This window comes from Vipera berus, assembly GCF_964194415.1.
Source record: "Vipera berus genome assembly, chromosome: 2".
In the NCBI taxonomy this organism is placed as follows: Eukaryota; Metazoa; Chordata; class Lepidosauria; order Squamata; family Viperidae; genus Vipera; species Vipera berus.
The window spans coordinates 111,980,097-111,992,285 of NC_138203.1; positions in this window are offsets into that span (position 1 = coordinate 111,980,097).

Sequence of the window (12,189 nt, forward strand, 5' to 3'; positions counted from 1 at the left end):
TTAAAAAGTAAAAAGTAAAAGTAAAAATAAGAAGTAAAAATCATAGTGGCTTTCACACAAACACCCAATTTTATAGAAGCAAAAGCTTTCCCAAGCTTCTAGCCAAAAACAGCCCTGTGATAAAGTAGCATTTTCACTTTGCCGGAAGCTTAAACCACCGCTTGTAAATTGGAAGGGGGGATAAAAGAGAATTCCACCCCCCTTTCTCGAGTAAGGGCTTTGCTCCCAAAGGCTGAAAAAGTGCTAATCGCTAAGGGTCTTGGCTTGTAAAGAGAGTAAAAGGAAATTCCTCACTGAGCTGACTATTTGCATGAAAACTAGAAGTCTTTTGTCTCCGCTGAGCAGCTGGCAATGGCGGGTCATATGAAGTACGATCTGCCTTTCTTCCTACCAGTTCCAGGGGCTCTGTTGGGACCAGCGGTCTAGCTACCAGGTAACCGCAGTCCTCAGACATTCACCCTTTGGGGCAGCATTCATCCCATTTGGACCCACCAGCTGGTAGAGTTCGGACCCAGAGAGGAAAGAGACCTTTCCCCGAGTCAGTTATCAGTTTATATGTATTAACAGCAGCGAGAATTACTTATGCCCAATAATGGAAAAATGAGAGTTTACCAGCTGAAGAAATGCTAATCAAGAAAATATTAGACTGTGCAGAAATGGATAGATTAAGTTTAGAGATTAAAAAAAATGAACATTTAGTCTACTATAGAACCTGGAATAAATTTTATCAATGGCTAGACAAACGAATTAGGGAAAAAGGAATGTGATACTTATTTCTGATTTTATTCTACTAAGAAAAATATTATAGATTGAAAATTTAACATTGTTTCCTATAATTTGCTATATCTATTATTGTTATCAATCATTACTCTTACTACTTCTATTGATATATATCAACCCAGACAATATGCTATTTGCTAAATATTGAATGTAATTGGGGAAAACCCCAACCCCTCCCCCAACTTTCCTGCTATCCCAACCCCACACCCTATCCCTTCATTTTCCTCCCAACCCTTACAAAAAACAATTAAATTTACATTAAAAAAACAAGCCCGGTGGTTGCAACACTTCTACTGGTTTAACTTCACCATAAAACACCTACTAGGGTGGGGGAAGAATTTCCTAGCAAATGCTTTATCTCAAATGCCGCAATACAATACCACCCAGCATAACAAAACCACTCATCTGAAACACAGCTGGCAGCATGCATAACTACCCAAGCACAAGCCAAGCTGAAAACACCGTTAGCTACCCATCTGGGGATTAAATTCAGAAAAGCCTTACAAACTGACGAATGGTTCCTCAGCCACAAAAACCTATGCACCATCACAGATGGACTGCCCTGGGTGGGGGAGAAACCAAAAAGCCAGAGACTTGCATTTATGCAGCTTTGCCACAACTCAAAATCGGCAGGTCACTTTCGGTTTGTGAAAACATTGAACTTAGCCAAAGACAGTTTTGGTGGCCATCCATCAAAAAAGACATTGAAAGCTATGTGGCCAGCTGCCCGAATTGTGCAGCAGCAAAAAGATTGCAAGGGAAATCACTGGGACTGCTACAGCTCATAGTGACCCCCTCAGCACCTTGGAAGGAGATTTCCATGGACTTCATAGTGAAACTACCAGAGAGTAGCAGAAATACCATTATCTGGGTCATGACAGACCTCTTCTCCAAACAAGTACATTTTATACCCTGCACAAAAATTCCTACAGCAAAAACCCTAGCAAACCCTAGCAACCCTGTTTGTCCAACACATTTATCGGTTGCATGGAGCACCCCAGCACATCATATCAGACAAGGGAGTGCAATTCACATTGGCGTTCTGGAATGGTGCCCCTGTATGGTTCAGTTTTCTCTTCCCTCATGGAGTTGAGAGCTATTTTCATCATGCCGATTGCTTGCTCCAACAGTCAGTTGGAATACATCAGTTGGTCCTCCTCATCTTCGCTAAGGTGGAGGGGCCTCTCCATCTCAACCTTCCAACCTGGTTGATGACTACTCCATCTGAACACCTTCCTGGCTTTCTTCTTCTTGCCAACACCCATTGACCACCTGGGCTTGTGGCGGCTTCCTCTTCTGATGAGCTCAAGGATCCGGAGCTGGAGTATTTGCAGGGGTCTGCTTGGTGGGAGGTTCCCCCCCCCATTGCAGGCTCCTCTCTCTCCATTCAAATATCTGACATGTTTTGCTAAGTTCCCCAGTAAGGGACTTCCTTCCGGGCTGACTGTTACTGCAGATCCTGTCTAATGTCAGGGCCCACTTCATTATTTCATCCTAAGAAAGCAGAACTCATGGAAGCAGTTTCTTCCTGTAAGGTCCCAGTCACTTACTTAAATTTGAGATACCATATCAATATAATCAGTTAACCCAAGTGGAGATTTCTTGATCAAGCAGCACTTGTTCTGATCAAATTAAGCAGCTGGGTGGCCAACAATCTGGAACGCTGGCAGAGTTACATCCAGAAGTGCCACGCATTAGAAAGTTGGTAGCATTGCTTTATAAACTTTGTTAGCCAATGAAAATCAGACAACAGAGTTATTACATAATAAGAAAGACATCATAAATTACATCATAAGAAAGAAGCAACAGTGAGAACTGATACGGAACCACTGATTGGTTCAAAATTGGGAAAGGAGTCTGGCAAGGCTGTATACTGTCACCCTGCCTGTTTAACTTATATGCAGTACACATCATGAGAAAGGTAGGGCTAGATGAATCAAAAGTTAGTATTAATATTGCTTGGACAAATATCAACAACCTAAGATATGCAGATGATACCACTCTAATGGTAGAAAGTGAAGAGGAACTAAAAAGCCTCTTGTTGTGAGTGAAGAAGGAGAGTGCAAATGTTGGGTTGAAACTAAACATTAAGAAAACCAAGATCATGGCATCCGGCCCTCTCAATTCCTGGCAAATAGATGAGGAAGAAATAGAGGTAGTGACAGATTTTATTTTCCTGGGCTCCAAAATCACTGCAGATGGGGACTGCAACCAAGAAATTAAAAGCTTGCTTCTGGAAATCTAGATAGCACAGTAAAAAGCAGAGACATCACCCTGCCAACAAAAGTGCACATAGTCCAGGCTATGGTCCATTGCTAGTTGCAATGTATGGCTGTGAAAGTTGGACCATAAGAAAGGCTGAGCGCCAAAGAATTGAGGCCTTTGAACCATGGTGCTGGTGTTGTGATTCAGGGTCAGCCTGTGGGTTCGGCATTTGGCTCGGATGATTCAGAGGAGGAGGAGGGGGGTGTTGGAGAGGTTGCTGAGGGGGTTGGAGAGCTTGCTGATGAGAGCCCTCAGCCAGGCCCCTCCCACCTGGTCACGACGCAGACCCAGCTGTGTGAGCCTGACAGCGTGGATGAAGATGACCCACAGCTGGCCACATAGCCAACGCAGGAGGCAGTCAATCAGGAGTAAACAATGGGGCACCTCGGAAGGAGGCAGAGAGAAGCCACGCCCTGAACTGTATAAAAGAAGAATGCGTGGGAGGGCTGGTTTGCTGAAGGCAACCGCTTGAATAGCTCCTGTTTCATGGTTCGTGTCTTCTTCTGTTTGCTTTTGTGTCAATAAATTTGGCAGGCTTAGTTCCAGCCTCTTGCCTTCTTGTAAAGGGGTTGTCCCTGCCTTTTCTGCAGGGCCGGTAGCAAGCTGGTACAGAACAGCTGGAGAAGACTCCTGTGAATCCCTTGGACTGCAAAGCAATCAAACCGGTCAGTCTTAGAGGAGATCAACCCTGACTGCTCTTTAGAAGACCAGATCCTGAAGTTGAAACTCAAATACTTTGGCCACCTAATGAGAAGGAAGGACTCACTGGAGAAGAGCCTAATGCTGGGAAAAGTTGAGAGCAAGAGAAGGACGACAGAGAATGAGGTGGCTGGATGGAGTCACTGAAGCAGTAGGTGTGAGCATAAATGGACTCCAGAAGATGGTAGAGGACAGGAAGACCTGGAGGAATGTTGTTCATGGGGTTGCGATGGGTCAGACACGACTTTGAAACTAACAACAACAACAACAAAGAAAGACATCAATCATTCCTGTACACTCCCTTATTCCCTCCTTCAGTATATCCCATTCATGTACATGTGTCAGAACCCATTCCCACTTCATTTCATTTCTATCTATCCTCTCTGATCTAAGAACAAATCCCACCTTTCCTTGGGTTTGGCCATATTCCCAAGGGGGAGGGGGGATGTGTCTGCAGGGCTATTACTTTCACTTCCTCTATTCGCTAAAATGTAATTCTTTACTTTGTTTATTGGGTCTGTATCTTCAACAATTTGTTTCCTGTGTTATCTCTGAACTCTTTCTTTTAAACTGTCAGTTAAGAACAAAGGAGGAAATAAGGAATGTAGCCTCAGTGCCTGGTTTATGTCTATGCTCTCAGAGGAAGGTGTGAAGAAGCTGATGACCTCGCTGTGTGAGCTGAAGACAGACCAATGTTATCTCCCCAGTTCCCACAATGGACTTAACACTTGGAGATTGGCCATCCCACATTGGGCAGTCAATCTATGGGGTGGGGTCTTGCTTGGGAATACTATAATCTAATGCACTGCACGGGAAATCTCAGATCCTGTCTATTATGCCTGCTATCACCTACTTTTAATAAAAGTTCCTGTTTGGAAGAAATTGTTTCCAAGAGTTCTGCTTTCTTAAGATGTGGGTTTGAAGTAGAACCTGACAACATGTTTCCCAAGCTTGCATGGAATTTCTCTCGTGCGAAAGCTGATTACAAAAAGCAAAAAAGCAACAGTTAGACTAAACAATTTCCCTTTGTTCCAGAACCCTTCATTCCAAAGGGAACTTTTATTAAGAGAAACTAATAGTAGGCCTAATAGACAGGATCTTAGGATTTCCCACTCAGATCAATAGGTTAAAAGAGTCGCCAGCAAACCCCAGCACAATAGTTCATCTAGTCAGTTCGAACTGTCCAATCCTCAGGTGTCCATTGTGGGAAAGTCACTGATAACACCCGTCATTCCCAGGCTCATAGTGATGTTGTTTTGGCTTCGCACCTTTCCTTCCATAACGGGAGATAAGCCAGATGGCTGGAAACTCATTTCTTTCTCCCCCTCCTATGGTGACATCAAGGGAGAAATAGTTCAAAGAGCAGGAATGTAGAGAGAGCAAAAGAGATACATTGTAGCAACAGAGAAAACTAAGAGACAGCCCGCAGAGATTTTCCCCCCTTCCCTCCAGGAGTATGACAGAACCCAGAGCAATAGAAGAGATAGAATGAGAGAAAGTTTTCCTTAATAATATATGGGTTCTGACACATACATTCAACATTAACAACAACAACAAAACCACTGTACAAAAAAAGAAAAAAGATGATCAAATAAATTTAACATTTAGGAAGTACGGTTTTGTGCCATAGCGCACAGCCAAGGGATTGCAGAGCTCCGCATCCCATGGCTCGTTTCACCCTGCCAGGGGACCCTAAATGGGTCTAAAGTTATCCCAGAGAGGTGACAAAGAAAGAGGCATGCCCTGATGATTGTGGAACAATGGCGGTTTTCCCACTTGATCCAGGGAAGCCCTCTAAACCAACAGGAGAAAGGCTGACCACACCTCAGTGACCAGCCCAAACTACTTGCAGCTGAAGTCCAAAGGCACCAACTAGAACAATGGCACCAACTTGAACAAGTCCAAAGGCACCAACTAGAACATACTTGAAACTGGGCAAGAGATTTGATCTTCTCTCTCCTATTTTGTATCTGATTTCCTGGAAAAAATGCCCAAGAAGCAAAAATCCTCCCAAAGTGAGAAGGGAGGAAACTACACCTCCACTCTCCCATAGACATAAGCAGTGAATTAAACTCTTGTGTGGAACAAAAATATATTGAAATGAGGTTAAAAATACTACAGTCTGGAGAAATTTGAAAACTAAGAAAACTGTTAAAATTAGTTTTAAAACTGAAAGAGTATTGATGAAATTATAAAAAAATGTCTTTGCTTTAAAGTTGGAAAATAAACAGTTATTGACCCCTAGTGGAGGACTAGAGAAAACTATAGCTGCATAGACTTAGAATTTGGCAAGACACCTAGAAATAGCAAAAAACAGCTGGGAACAAAGCATTGGGCTATCTAATACAGAATGAAACTATATGTTTAGAAACTGTTGACCTTCTGGGATTATCAACACACTGAGCTGCAATTTTAAGAACTGTTTGCAGAGAAAGAAAATCCTTGGCCTGCCCCCTCCAGCCCAGCCCAGCTCCGCTTCCCCAAGGAGGTGTGCAGCCATGCTTACCTCTTCCTCAAGGCTGCTGTCAGTGCCGCCATGGGGCTACAGGACCCATGTGTGCAAATGTGCTACAGGCGAGATGGGCTGATTGCAGCTAACGGGATGCCCAGTGGGCTGCAATGGCAACTTCCTTCGGTTAGGGTTAGGGTTAGGGTTAGGGTTAGGGTTAGGCAGCATAGGCAGGGATGGCTTGGCTGAAGGCCCCACGTGCGCAAATGCGCTACAGGCGAGATGGGCTGATTGCAGCTAACGGGATGCCCAGTGGGCTGCAATGGCAACTTCCTTCGGTTTGGCAGCCTTCCTGGGCTAGAGGGGAGTGGAGGGGTGGAAAGGTTGTTGCCAGAGGCAGCACTGGAAAGAATGGCTTGGCTGCAGGCCCCATGTGCACTTGGCAGGACAGGCCAAGTGCGGCTTACCATATGCCCAGCGAGCTGTGATGGCAACTTCACCTCTAGGCTCACAACCTTTCTGGGCTAGAGGAGGGTGGAGGGGCGGTGGAGCTCCTGTTGCTGCTGCTGCTGCTAAGTGGTGGAGTAGCCCAACTGCTGGGTCCTGAGGTGCAAGAATGTGCTGCAGGGGCCAAGCGCAGCTTATTGGACATCCCTGGCCATCACTGCAGGCCAATGAGTGGTTGAGGGGCCAATGAGCTGCAACTGTTGCTGGGCTCCACCAGCCCACGTGCGCTTGCCTCCTCCTTTAAACATGCCAAGGGCTAGTGTTCACCCAGGCCAGGCCGGTGGCAAGGTGGCAGGGGCTGGACCTTTGTTATTTCCAGGACAGGTGCGTGGGGCACATTCAATCATATGGAGGGCCATTTGTGGCCCACGGGCCTTGTGTTTGACATGTCTGATATAGAGGCTTTTCCAATTACCCAGACTGTAAATCCAGTTATTGTAGAATTGCAGCTGCCAAAAAGCCATAAGTAAGTCCACCCAGCATTTCATGGTAGCCTGCTGAATGGGTGAGAGCAATAGCTGTGAAGGCAGCTAGGTTAGCACGCAGATTTCATCCAGGCCAGCCCAAGTGAGGATGGTCTTGGAAGTGGATGGTGATGTCTCATGTGTGCACTATTGTGTTTTATTTTCCAGGACTAACATTCTTCTGGAGGGTCAGCATGTCAAACCTGACTCAACTCCATAGTTGCCTGTAACTGCTTTCTCTCACAGCTTTGCCAAACAGAGACAGGACGACAGTGGTGAATTACTAAGGGTGGAGGAAGGCTATGGAATGCAAGTGAACCTGTCAAAGTTGAATCACTAAGATGCCTGCTAACTTCTATCACTGCTCAACTTGCCATAGAAATGAGAAAAGGGTAGAGGAGGAAAGGGGAGTCTAAAAAGCTGTCCATGGACTGTGAAAACCTATAAGAATGCCAAGATCACTAACACAGATGTCTGACAGAGAAGTGGACTGTTTTCATAACAAACCAAAGCTATATGGGCTTCTGGTTTGCCAACAGCTGTAAATGGACACCTGGAAGATGGCTCCCGTCTTCCACGTCCAGATTCGCATCACTGGGGGGTCCTAAAAGGACCGAAGAGTCACCCTGGAGGGGTGTCCAGACAGAAGGGGCTTTTCCGGTGGGACAGCAACCCCCTCGTTAGTGCCTGCATTCCCTTTGTACCAGCAGACGAAAGACTGACCATAGGAATATGGCCAGCTCCTAGGCTGCAGACAGCCGAAGTCAAATCACTATCAGGCAACATTAAAGCAGCGTGGAAGAGATGAGGGTAAGATTCCTCTCTTGTACCTTAATCATCTTTTTTCACCTAATTAAGTTGCTAAGTACTTTTCCCCCTGTGGAGAGGGAGGGGGATTTTAACCCTCCCTTCAGAAGGTGGCAAACAAATTCAGGGGTGTTTTTTGGAAACAAAAGAACGTTTAAGAAAGAAATAACAAAAGAAAAGAACTTTTAAAGTACTTGGGGGACACTCAGTGGCTAAATTTGAAATTGCAATTCTGACTTTCTCTTTTAAAAAAAACCAAGAGAATATTTAAGAATACAAGATAAAGAGTAACCTTGAACATCAGATGTGAAAGCTTACAATGGAAGAGTTTCAAAAACAAATCCATGCTCTGTGGGAAATATCTTACCAAACTTATCAGCTCCTTTCTACAGCTGGTGATGAAATAAGAGCTTTTGAGTGGGCCAGGGGGGTGGCAAAGGACTGGGCATGGCTGGGACCCAATCGGCAGCTGCCTTGCAGACTCAGCCATCCCTGGCAGTGGCAGGGGCTCCAGCCCATGCCACCCAGTAAGTGGTAGGGGTACTTCCGGGTTACTTGTTGGTCCATGATGACCATGAGCTGCTGCTATTGAAAGCCACATTTGACATAGACAGAGAAACTCACCTATTTCCTTAACCAAGTATGAATTTGTCTGGAGGGTCACAGAGCGGTGTTCCTGGATGAAGGGGCTTGTATGAACGCCATTGCTGCAAATCTGGAAAAAGCCAGAGTGGATGGTGGAGCTCCACAATGAGGAGGCTCTGGAGTTGGGGAACATCGATGCCTTCCTAGAGGGGCCCAGGATCAGATTTGGGGACTCCACACAAGCCTGCTGGGCAGAATCCGAAATCCACTCCATTAGACAGGAACTGGTCCATGGTCAAATACATCTGGGAATTCCACAGCCTGGCCAGGAAGCTGAGAGGATGACACCTACTGGTCTACCAGTTTCAAGATGGGCTAAGCAGAGAGGTGTACCAGAATTGCCTGCCCAGGGGAATCCCTGACAACCTCCAGATGTGGTACCAGCTAGCCACTACAATGGAATTGGACCTAATGGAGTATCAGTGACACACAGCACCTGAGAACCACCCCTGATGGAGCCAAGAGAAACACCTGCCAACCCAAAGAGGGGGAGGCGCTCCTCCCCAATCGCTAGAGAGAGTCCGTTCTGCCCTGCCAGAGCTTGCTTCCAGATGTTATGTGTACATTTTGTTATACTCTGTCCCGTCATAGAATGTATTTTAAGTTTCTGTTTTTCTTTCTGTAACATAAAGGTAAAGGTTCCCCCACACATGCGTGCTAGTCATTTCCAACTCTAGGGGCTGGTGCTCATCTCCGTTTCAAAGCTGAAGAGTCAGCGCTTGTCCGAGGATGTCTCCATGGTCATGTGACTGGCATGACTCGACGCCAAAGGTACATGGGACGCTGTTACCTTCCCACCATAGTGGTCCCTATTTTTCTACTTGCATTTTTACGTGCTTTAGAACTGCTAGGTTGGCAGAAACTGGGACGAGTAACTGTTATGCGGCACTCAGGATTCCACCCGCCAAACTGCTGACCTTCTGATCGACAAGCTCAGTGTCCTAATCGACTGAGCCACCATGTCCCTATTCTGTAACATAAGGTAATACTAATAGCAGTGTTGTAGCCAGGGAAGTTGAATCATGTCCACTTTTGTTTTTAAATGCACATTTAATAAAATTTTCTCTAAAAGAAAAAAAAAGAAACTATCCGGTTTATTGTAGCCCCAAAGATGGCAGAGACAATGATATTGGAGTTGTCATGGTTAAAAAAGTGGAACCTGTCAATTGACTGGAGAAGCAACGTGGTGACTGAGGAGCAAAGCTGAGAAAGTGCTGGGAGTGGAGGAACCACCAAAAGTTAGGAGAGTGTGATCTGCTACAAAAATGAAAGTGGAGCCAGTTAATACACTAGCAGAGAGCAGCCTAGGAGAGCCAAGTATTCCAAAATAGTATCAAGACCTAGCGGAAGTGTTTAGCAAGCAGGAATCAGATGTGCTCTCCCCTCACTGCCCCACAGACTGTGCAATTGAGCTTCTGCTGGGGGCAAAACTCCCCAAACCAAAAATGTACTCTATGACCCCGGGGGATATGGAGGAGCTCCGAGCCTTTGTGGACAAGAATTTAGCTAGGGGCTTAATTCAGCCACCTAAATCCAAGGTGGTGGCACCAGTGCTCTTTAAAGAGAAAAAAGATGGATCATTGAGACTATGTGTGGATTTTAAGGGGATTAGTGTGTGTGTGTGTGTGTGTGTGTGTGTGTGTGTGTGTGTGTGTGTGTGTGTGTGGAAAATATGTAAGACATACTGGGACACAGGTCTAAGGGGAAGTTGTTCACAAAACTGGACTTGAGAGAAGTGTACTATTTTTTTTATTAAAAGGTTTTACAGATACATTATAAACATAAGACCCACCCCTCCCCCACCCCCACCCAATTACCCCTCCCTCCCTCTCCCCCCCAACTTCCCAGAGCAAATACAGGGTATTGACCCTAACAATCTTAAACTATAATATGCAAACTAACTATAATAACACTTTGAGTCCTATCGCACTTTAACTCTCCTTAAAAATAACTAAATAATAACAAATCTTCTAAATCTAATACTCATTCAAATGCTAAATGAAACTTTTTAGTCCCATATTTATTCTGGATATAATCAATCCATCTTCTCCATTCCAAAATATATCTTTGTTGTGAATGGTCTTTCAAATATGCTGAGATTTTCGCCATTTCTGCCAGGTTCGAAACTTTTAAAGTCCATTCTTCTATAGTAGGCAAATCCTCCTTCTTCCAATATTGGCCTAACAAAGGTCATGCTGCCGTTATTAAATTCAACATCAATTTAGTTTCTATAGCAGTACAGTCTATAGTAATACCCAGCAAAAATAATTGTGGAGAAAACTTTATCTTTTTCTTAAAAATCTTCTGCATATTCCACCAAATTTTAATCCAAAAAGCTTTAACTTTTTTACAAGTCCACCATATATGATAATAGGTTGTATCATCACAACAACACCATCAGCATTTAGGCTGATAATTTGGATACATACATGCCAATTTCTTAGGATCCAAATGCCATCTATAAAACATTTTATAAAAATTCTCTCTTAAATTTTGTGCCTGTGTAAATTTTACATTTCTGACCCAGATTGTTTCCCAAGTATCCATCGTTATTGGTTCTTGAATATTCTGGGCCCATTTTATCATACAATCTTTAACAAGTTCCAATTCTGAGTCTATTTCTATCAATGCATTATATATCCTTCTTATATGTGCAGGACTTTGATCTCTAATTTGTTTAACCAAATTTTCATCTACTATGGAAATACCAATTTTCTGATCCTGTTTCCATCTAGCTTGTAACTGCCCATACTGAAACCAAGTTTGTACTATCTTTTCTTCTTTTAAAATATTAAATGGATTAATTGCCATACATTTCTTTCCAATCTAAGAATTTCTTTATATGTAGTCACATCATGCTTAAATCCCACATTTATATTTTCTATCGCATGTTTAGGTATTGCCCAAATTGGAATTTTAAAATTCAGCTTATAACAATATTTTTTCCAAACTTGCAACAGGGCATATCTTAATATATGTGTCTTAAAACATTATCCACTTTTTTGTCATACAATAAATAAGCATGCAAACCATATAACAAATCATATCCTTCAATATTCAATAATCTCCTTTGTGTTAAATTAAACCAATTACTAATTGATAATAATGCCGCAGCCTCATAATATAATTTAAAATTGGGCATTTTAAGACCACCTCTTTCACGTACATCTTGCATTATCTTAAGTTTAACTCTCAGTCTCTTCCCTGCCCAAATAAATTTATTAATACCTCTCTGCCATTCCTCCAAATTTGAATCTTATAGGTATCATTTGAAACAAGAATAAGAATTTAGGTAAAACATTCATTTTCACAGCTGCAATTCTTCCCAATAAGGACAATTGTAATTTTTTCCAACTATCTAATTCTTTTTGTATTTTTAACCATAACAATTCATAATTATTTTTATATAATTTTGCATTTGAAGCTGAAAGATATACCCCCAAGTATTTGAACTTCTTAACTATTTCAAATCCTGTTAGTTTTCCTAAAACTTCCTTTTGTTCTTTAGTCATATTTTTAGACAATATTTTAGATTTTTGCCTTTTACCTTAAATCCAGAAACTTGTCCATATT